Source organism: Oryzias latipes, chromosome 21, assembly GCF_002234675.1.
Source record: "Oryzias latipes chromosome 21, ASM223467v1".
NCBI lineage: Eukaryota > Metazoa > Chordata > Actinopteri > Beloniformes > Adrianichthyidae > Oryzias > Oryzias latipes.
The window spans coordinates 23,733,166-23,739,810 of NC_019879.2; positions in this window are offsets into that span (position 1 = coordinate 23,733,166).

Below are 6,645 nucleotides of genomic sequence, written 5' to 3' on the forward strand. Positions count from 1 at the left end.
TTAACAGTGATGGAGAGAGCAATCAGAGGATGCCTAGTAGGCCGGCTCAGATTTCACACAATTTGAAGAAAATCTAATTTCTTGGTGAAGCCTCAGAAACTGAAAGTTAAACCATACTTTGTGGAACAACAGAGCCCTTATCTATTAGGAAACGTGCTAAAAGGCCAGACAATGCTATTCTCAGGAAAGAATTATTTAAGTATGAAAGATGAAGTGAGATGGAAAATCTCATTTCCATAACACAACAGGAAAAACAGTCTTGCAGAAGGTGTTCTTTTTTTATTTATTTTTTTCCCTCTGTTGAATTGTCAAAGCAATCATGGCCAAGCCAAAGCCAGGCCACAGGCTGCAAGGAGTGGGGGGGGGGGTGAACTTGGTGGCGGGGGGGTTGTCTCCCCAAACACATACAAATGAACTTGAGAAATCGTCATGCCTGCACAGCACATACACACACACACACACACACACACACAGCCAGCAGTAACTGTGTCTAGATGCAGGGATGCACAAACATTGCTTAGTCTCAGAGGAGCAGACAGGGAGCACATTATGCAAACACAGTTTTTGTGTGTACGCTGCCGAACGTGCCTGTGTGTCGGAGAGAAAAATTAGACTGATTAAAAATCAGGAAAAGAATCATAAACTGTTAGATGAATCTCCTAGGGGCTAATTAGGGTGGTGGATCTTCAACCCCTAAAAAACAGAAAAAGAAATCAAATATAAAACAACAAATTTTGAATTGTAAGCTGAAATTATAATATGTTATCTGATGTTAACCCTGGACATGTTCATTGAAAAAGTATTTGCATTAGAACAGCGGGTGGCTCATGGGTTTCTCTGAATTCACAAGAAAATGGTTGGAAGTAAAGTGGAGGGTGTTGACAAGAAGCAGAGGTCAGTCTTTCATGGAAAGCAGGTAACAGTGGCGTACATATTTGTACTTCACAAGCATCTGATAAAACGTTGCCAGGTTCTTTGCTTGGAAATATGAAAAGAAAATGACAAAAGAGGAGCAACACTGAAATTGTCCTTCCCACAGAGTGATTCATCCACAGAGTAGATCATCAGTGAATGTTTTGACTTAATGATCAATAAAGATAACGGGGGAGTTCAAGGAAAGACCCTTCAGCTATTACAGTTATCAAAGAAAGGCTTCTACTTTGTCTCAAATCAATCATTTAGAAACTTTTGATTTCAATGCACCTTCTACCCGCCTGAAAAATAATGTTATCACACAGAAACAGTGAAGAGAGGAGAGTACTTTTATTTTGTGAGCAAAATGATATATTCACATCTAATTTTTTCCTCATAAGACCAAAACAAAGGCGGAATAAAGAGATAATCAAGAACACAGACATATCAGCATTCATAAAAAGGCTCTTTATATTCTGATTTATTTATCCACCGCTCTAAGCATGAAATGGCATGCACATATGGTAAAGGCTTTTAATATTCATTTATTCGGGTTTTGCTGCACGCACTGTGTAAATTTTATTGCGAGTTGAGCAAACTGCAACATGCATGAGCGAATAAAAGTTGTATTTCAAGCCTCCGTTATGCCATTGCACTTGGAAAACGGCTATATTTCTAGTGAAATTCGGGTGTTTTCAAAGAGACATTTCACCTGCTGCCTCAATTTTTCTGGGAAGATGGTGTCTCAGGGTAAAGCTTGATAGCCCAACAGAGCACGGACCGAGCTTCAGAAAGAGCCACAAGCAATCCAGCGGGTCAGCAAAGCACACCTCAGCCTAATTAACCTTTGCGTGATTGTGTGTCTGCTTCTGTGTGTGTGTGAGACGGCACATTAGCAAACCAGACTTGTGTGGCAGCACGCAGCAGAGCCATTAAAAAGACTCTCTAAATGTGCTGCACAGAAGAATTTGCTGAAAGGGATTTTATTTTTGAGCTGATATCCCTGCATCTGAAGCACCCATCAATCAATAAAGTGGAGTTGAAAGCACCAGCTGTAATGTTGTTCCAAACAATGTCATTCATTAGATGATAAGGCAAATCTTTTGCTGCTACAGTGTCACAGGACTGGCAGGAGGTGTACAGCTAAAATTCCAAACCCTTGTTCAATATGACCCAAATGTACCGCCGCACAGCTCTGCTCAGTAATTGCCTTGTGCAACGCATAAATGAAATCTGTCTGTGGTGCACCCACGGTCTGCCACCAGGAAACCCAACAGAAGAACCAGCTGTAAAATATTAAAAACCCACAGTGCTAAAATACAATCTAGCAGATAACGATCTGCGCTTGACTGGAAATAAAAGGCACTGACAGTTAGACAGGAGTACAGCACAAAAGTAAATTATTTCACATGCCCCCAGGCTTATACATACTGCCTGTTTCACAGATATTCACCAGGCTTAGGTAGCCACTGGTCTGAACACCCGAGGCGCCCTCCGGTCTGCACAAATCACTACAAAAAAACAACAAAGCAAACAGCAACACATGCTTGATTTTAGCAACATGCTTCCACACATTAAACATGACAAAACTACTGACCTGTTTAGATTTATGTCACTGATTTGACATTGTTGCCCTTAGTTACCAAAAATTAACTGTAATAATCTGTGCAATGAAGCAAAACACAAGGCTATGATGCACCAAAATCTTAAAAGAATTGAAAACTTAACAATTACACACCTTCTTTATGCAATTTTAAACAATAGATTTTGTAAAAGACTTGGGTCGAGTCCGAAGTCTTCCCTTACCCCTACGGCTTCTCCCTACCACTACATTTGGTCCTCCAAGCGCAGACTTATGGAAAAACGGGGTCTTCAAATTCAGACAACACTACCCCTCGATGAATAGTCACAGGTAAGATACGCTAGCTGTGTAGCGCTTGGGAAATACATAAAGTCGGTTTTATACCTTTAAGAAGTCATGCAAAAACAAAATGTCATTACTTACATTTAAATGTAAACTTCTGTGCTTCAGAGCAAAGCGTGACGCAAATCACCCTCCTGCGTGGCAGAGGGATACCCAACCCTAAGTCGCTATGGCTCCCCTTAAAAAAACAAAACAAGTTTGGACACCACTACAGCTTCAAATGCCCCTACAATTGGAGGGTAGGGAGAAGCGGGGGAGGTAGGGGAAAAATTCGGATTTGACCTTACTCTAGTCATCTATTGATCTATTTTCAAAGCGTTGCCAGTTGTCTTTTAATTATGATTATGCTAATTTTAGCCAACATTTAAAAAAAAACTGTTGTTTTCTAGGACATATTAGTTCCTACAGAGGACTTCATCAGAAATTCACCATGTAGACCGCCCTTACTTTCCCTCCTCGTTGCTTAAAGCTCTCTGTTTACACTCTCTCCCACTAGGTTATGGCCTGTCACTATCCTAACCTAACATAACAGGAACAACAATCATGGCGAGCAACTTTGAAGCTATCCAGCCATACAGTTTTGAGACAGATGCCAGCTCAGACGAGGAAAATTAAGACACATAGGCCAAGATCTAGTGGTCTGCAATTAGATGCATCAGAATGCCTAGTGTATACTACATTACAAATAAGATCTGTTTCCAACTGCATTTTTTTCTCTTCCTTGTTATCCACAACAATTTGAATAAAGAAAAAATCAGAAATGCAATTTGAGCTTAATTTTCTTCATCTATGTACTCCGTCATCAGAAGACTGCTACAAGAACATGTTAAAAACAGAACTTTCATCTGAGTGGATCTTTAACTCAGATAGCTTTGGTTGGTCTGAACAGTTTGGGGATACTAAGTGCAAAATCCACCACATAAAAAGGTCTATTTGTCACCATTGTTCAGTGAAAGCAAATGCCCGATAAGAAATCTCAACACAATCTGTGTCAATGTTGCCATTTAGAATCTGGAGATAAACCCGGACGAAAATCTTTTGCTGTGAATTCGGAAAACAAAAACAAAATGTGCTATTCATAAGAAAGGTCAACTGTAGCTTTATTGACACAATTTGTCTTTGAACAAAAAGGGAAGAACCAATTTTTCAAAAATTGCTCTCATTTCTTTTCAATCTCAAGCTCCTCTGCCCAGTTACTGATTTAAACAGATTAGTACAGTGAAATCTGAACCCCGTCTAGCCAGATAAAGATTTCCTTTCTTGTGCTAATTGCTGCAATATCAATAGCCAGTGGTTTCTTTGTTGGTGTAGAGAGCAAACGTCAGTCAATATCATGGTCGTGCTCTGAACTCTGAGCTTGTAATAGCTTCCAATTGTTCCAACAGCAGTGAATTTCTTTCTCATGGCAGTGTTTAGGACTGCTTTGTCTCATTAGAATTTATTTTAAGGGTTTAGTAAGGAGTAAGCTTGATGGGGAACGTGTTCAAAGGTTTCCTGATTCTCATGGAATGGCCATGAGATAGCCACAATGAATGTTTAAAATTACAATTCCCAACAAAGTTGTGAACATTTTTGTCTGCATTGGTTTTCATTTTTCTCATGTGGACTACAAAGCTTTGCAGTCACGGTCAAAGTCACAGTCTTGAATCCATCTCAAAACGTTCAGAAGTTGATTATCAAGATTCAGGAAGCGTGTAAAAAGGGATTTATCCTTGTTAGAGACTAGCAATTTTCCAAAAAAAGGTTTGCTAATTAAAAAGAAATAAAAAAAAGGTTGGAGAAAATCCCACAATGCACACATGGCACTCATTTGACACTATTAGCCCTTGTGCTATCTTAGATGACCCCACCCTTACATTGACGTGTTCTCCCTACCATGACAAAGGTGGATAAAGGTGGAAAGATTTCATGTAATCCATGGACACCAGTGAAGATCACAAATCATTGAAGAAAAAAGGTTCAGAGCACTGTCTAGTGGGTCTAGATGACCCAACTCCCAATGGTAAAGTGCCCAGGATAGCACAAGGGGTTAAAACTGCAGGATTGTCTTTTGCTGGTCGGTTCTCTTTCTTATATGGTTTGCACCAGAGGCGCCTTGTAAAAGCAGGAACTCTAGAAAAGTGCTCAGTAAAGACCCACTCCAATGAAACTTGATTTTGGTATTCTTTAACATGTTCTTGTAACATTTCTCTGAAGATGGAAGACATGTATAAAGAAAGAAAAATTAAGCTTAAAAATGCATTTCTGTGTATTTCTTCATTCAAAGACAAAAAAAGCGCACTTGTCATGTGGAAAATGCGCTGAACATTCCAAAAGCTCCCTGCCCTGCTCCATTCTGATGCTGTTACGACTCCTTCGAGCTACCATCTGGCTCCAAACTCAGTTGGGTAGCCCCAAAATTGCTTCGTGCCAACGGTCCGCCCACAACTTAGAGGTGAAATTACAATGAACTACTGCCGCTCTGCAGAATTTATGTCCTTGAAAAACCAAACAGGTTTTGTGGTTTTGCCTAAAACTGCAAAATCATTTTCAAAAAGGACCACACGGGAACACTTTGAAATTGATCAAAAGATGATTAGAGTGGGTTTTTAATAGTTAATAGTATAATAGTGAGAGGCTGAGCTAAACCGACAAGATATTTGAAGTTTTCCTTTTTATTTTTCAACCTGAATGTTTTGTTTATTTATTTATTTATTTATTTATTTATTTATTTATTTATTTATTTATTTATTTATTTATTTATTTATTTTTGACAAAACCACCCAAAATGAATAGTCTGCTTGATTCCACACATTTGGTCTGGTGTGAAAAGTGCCATGAAAGTAGTTCAAACCAAACGAAGGTGATGACTGTTTTAGGATTCCTCACCTACGGAAGCTAAGTTCACAAGACTATCTCAGTGTAAAAGAATTAGAATTTGAAAATAAATAAATAAAAGATTTAAATTAGAAAATAAGCAAATATTAAAAAGGACACCTGCTCAATGATTACAATTTTGGAGTTATTTATTTCTATGTAAATAAACAAACATTTGACATTCAAAATATAAATGATGGCCAGAGAAAATCCCAGCTATAAAAAAAACAGCTTTTTTGTTTGAAAAAGACATATACCATTGATAAACTGATATGTGTACAAGCTTCTTTATTAATGTTTTTCTCCTCAATGGCTGTCATGAGTGCTAAGAGCTCCAGACATGGTTGTGTTGCTTTGTCTTTTCATGCAAATTGGTGGCAAAAAAACAAAACAAACACATGCCTTTTATAGTGATGTAAAAAAAAGAAAGATAACCCTACAAAGAACTAAAAGCCTCTCAGCAAGATGGAGTTTAAGCAAATTTCTTCCACTTTTTTCCAACCTGTACTCCCAGAGCGCCATCACAGTCTGTCACCATAAAAACCAACCAGAGAACTTTCTGTCAAACTAAATCTTTTTCTCCCATTCTCCCTCATGTTCCTGGTCCCTTCTTCTACTCTCTTGGTTGCATGTTTCTATACAAACTGCTGTGCACAGCTAGATGTCGTGGAAACTGTGGAGCCGATTGGACTGGGTGTCTTCAGGGATGAGTAGAATCAAACTGACAGTTTGGATATGGAAGGAAAACACCCCAAGATCTTGTGGATAAAAGGTTGATCATCTTTGGTTGAAGTTGGTGTGAATATTGATGAAATGTGAAAAGCAGGGTTGCACAAACAGCCTTGCTAAGCTCATGCTTGTGTTCTCTTCAGTGTTTTTACTCGTAATTTTTTCAGGAGCCAGCAAATCTTCTCAACACCCTAAGACATTTCAAATAAATTCTTCATTGGACT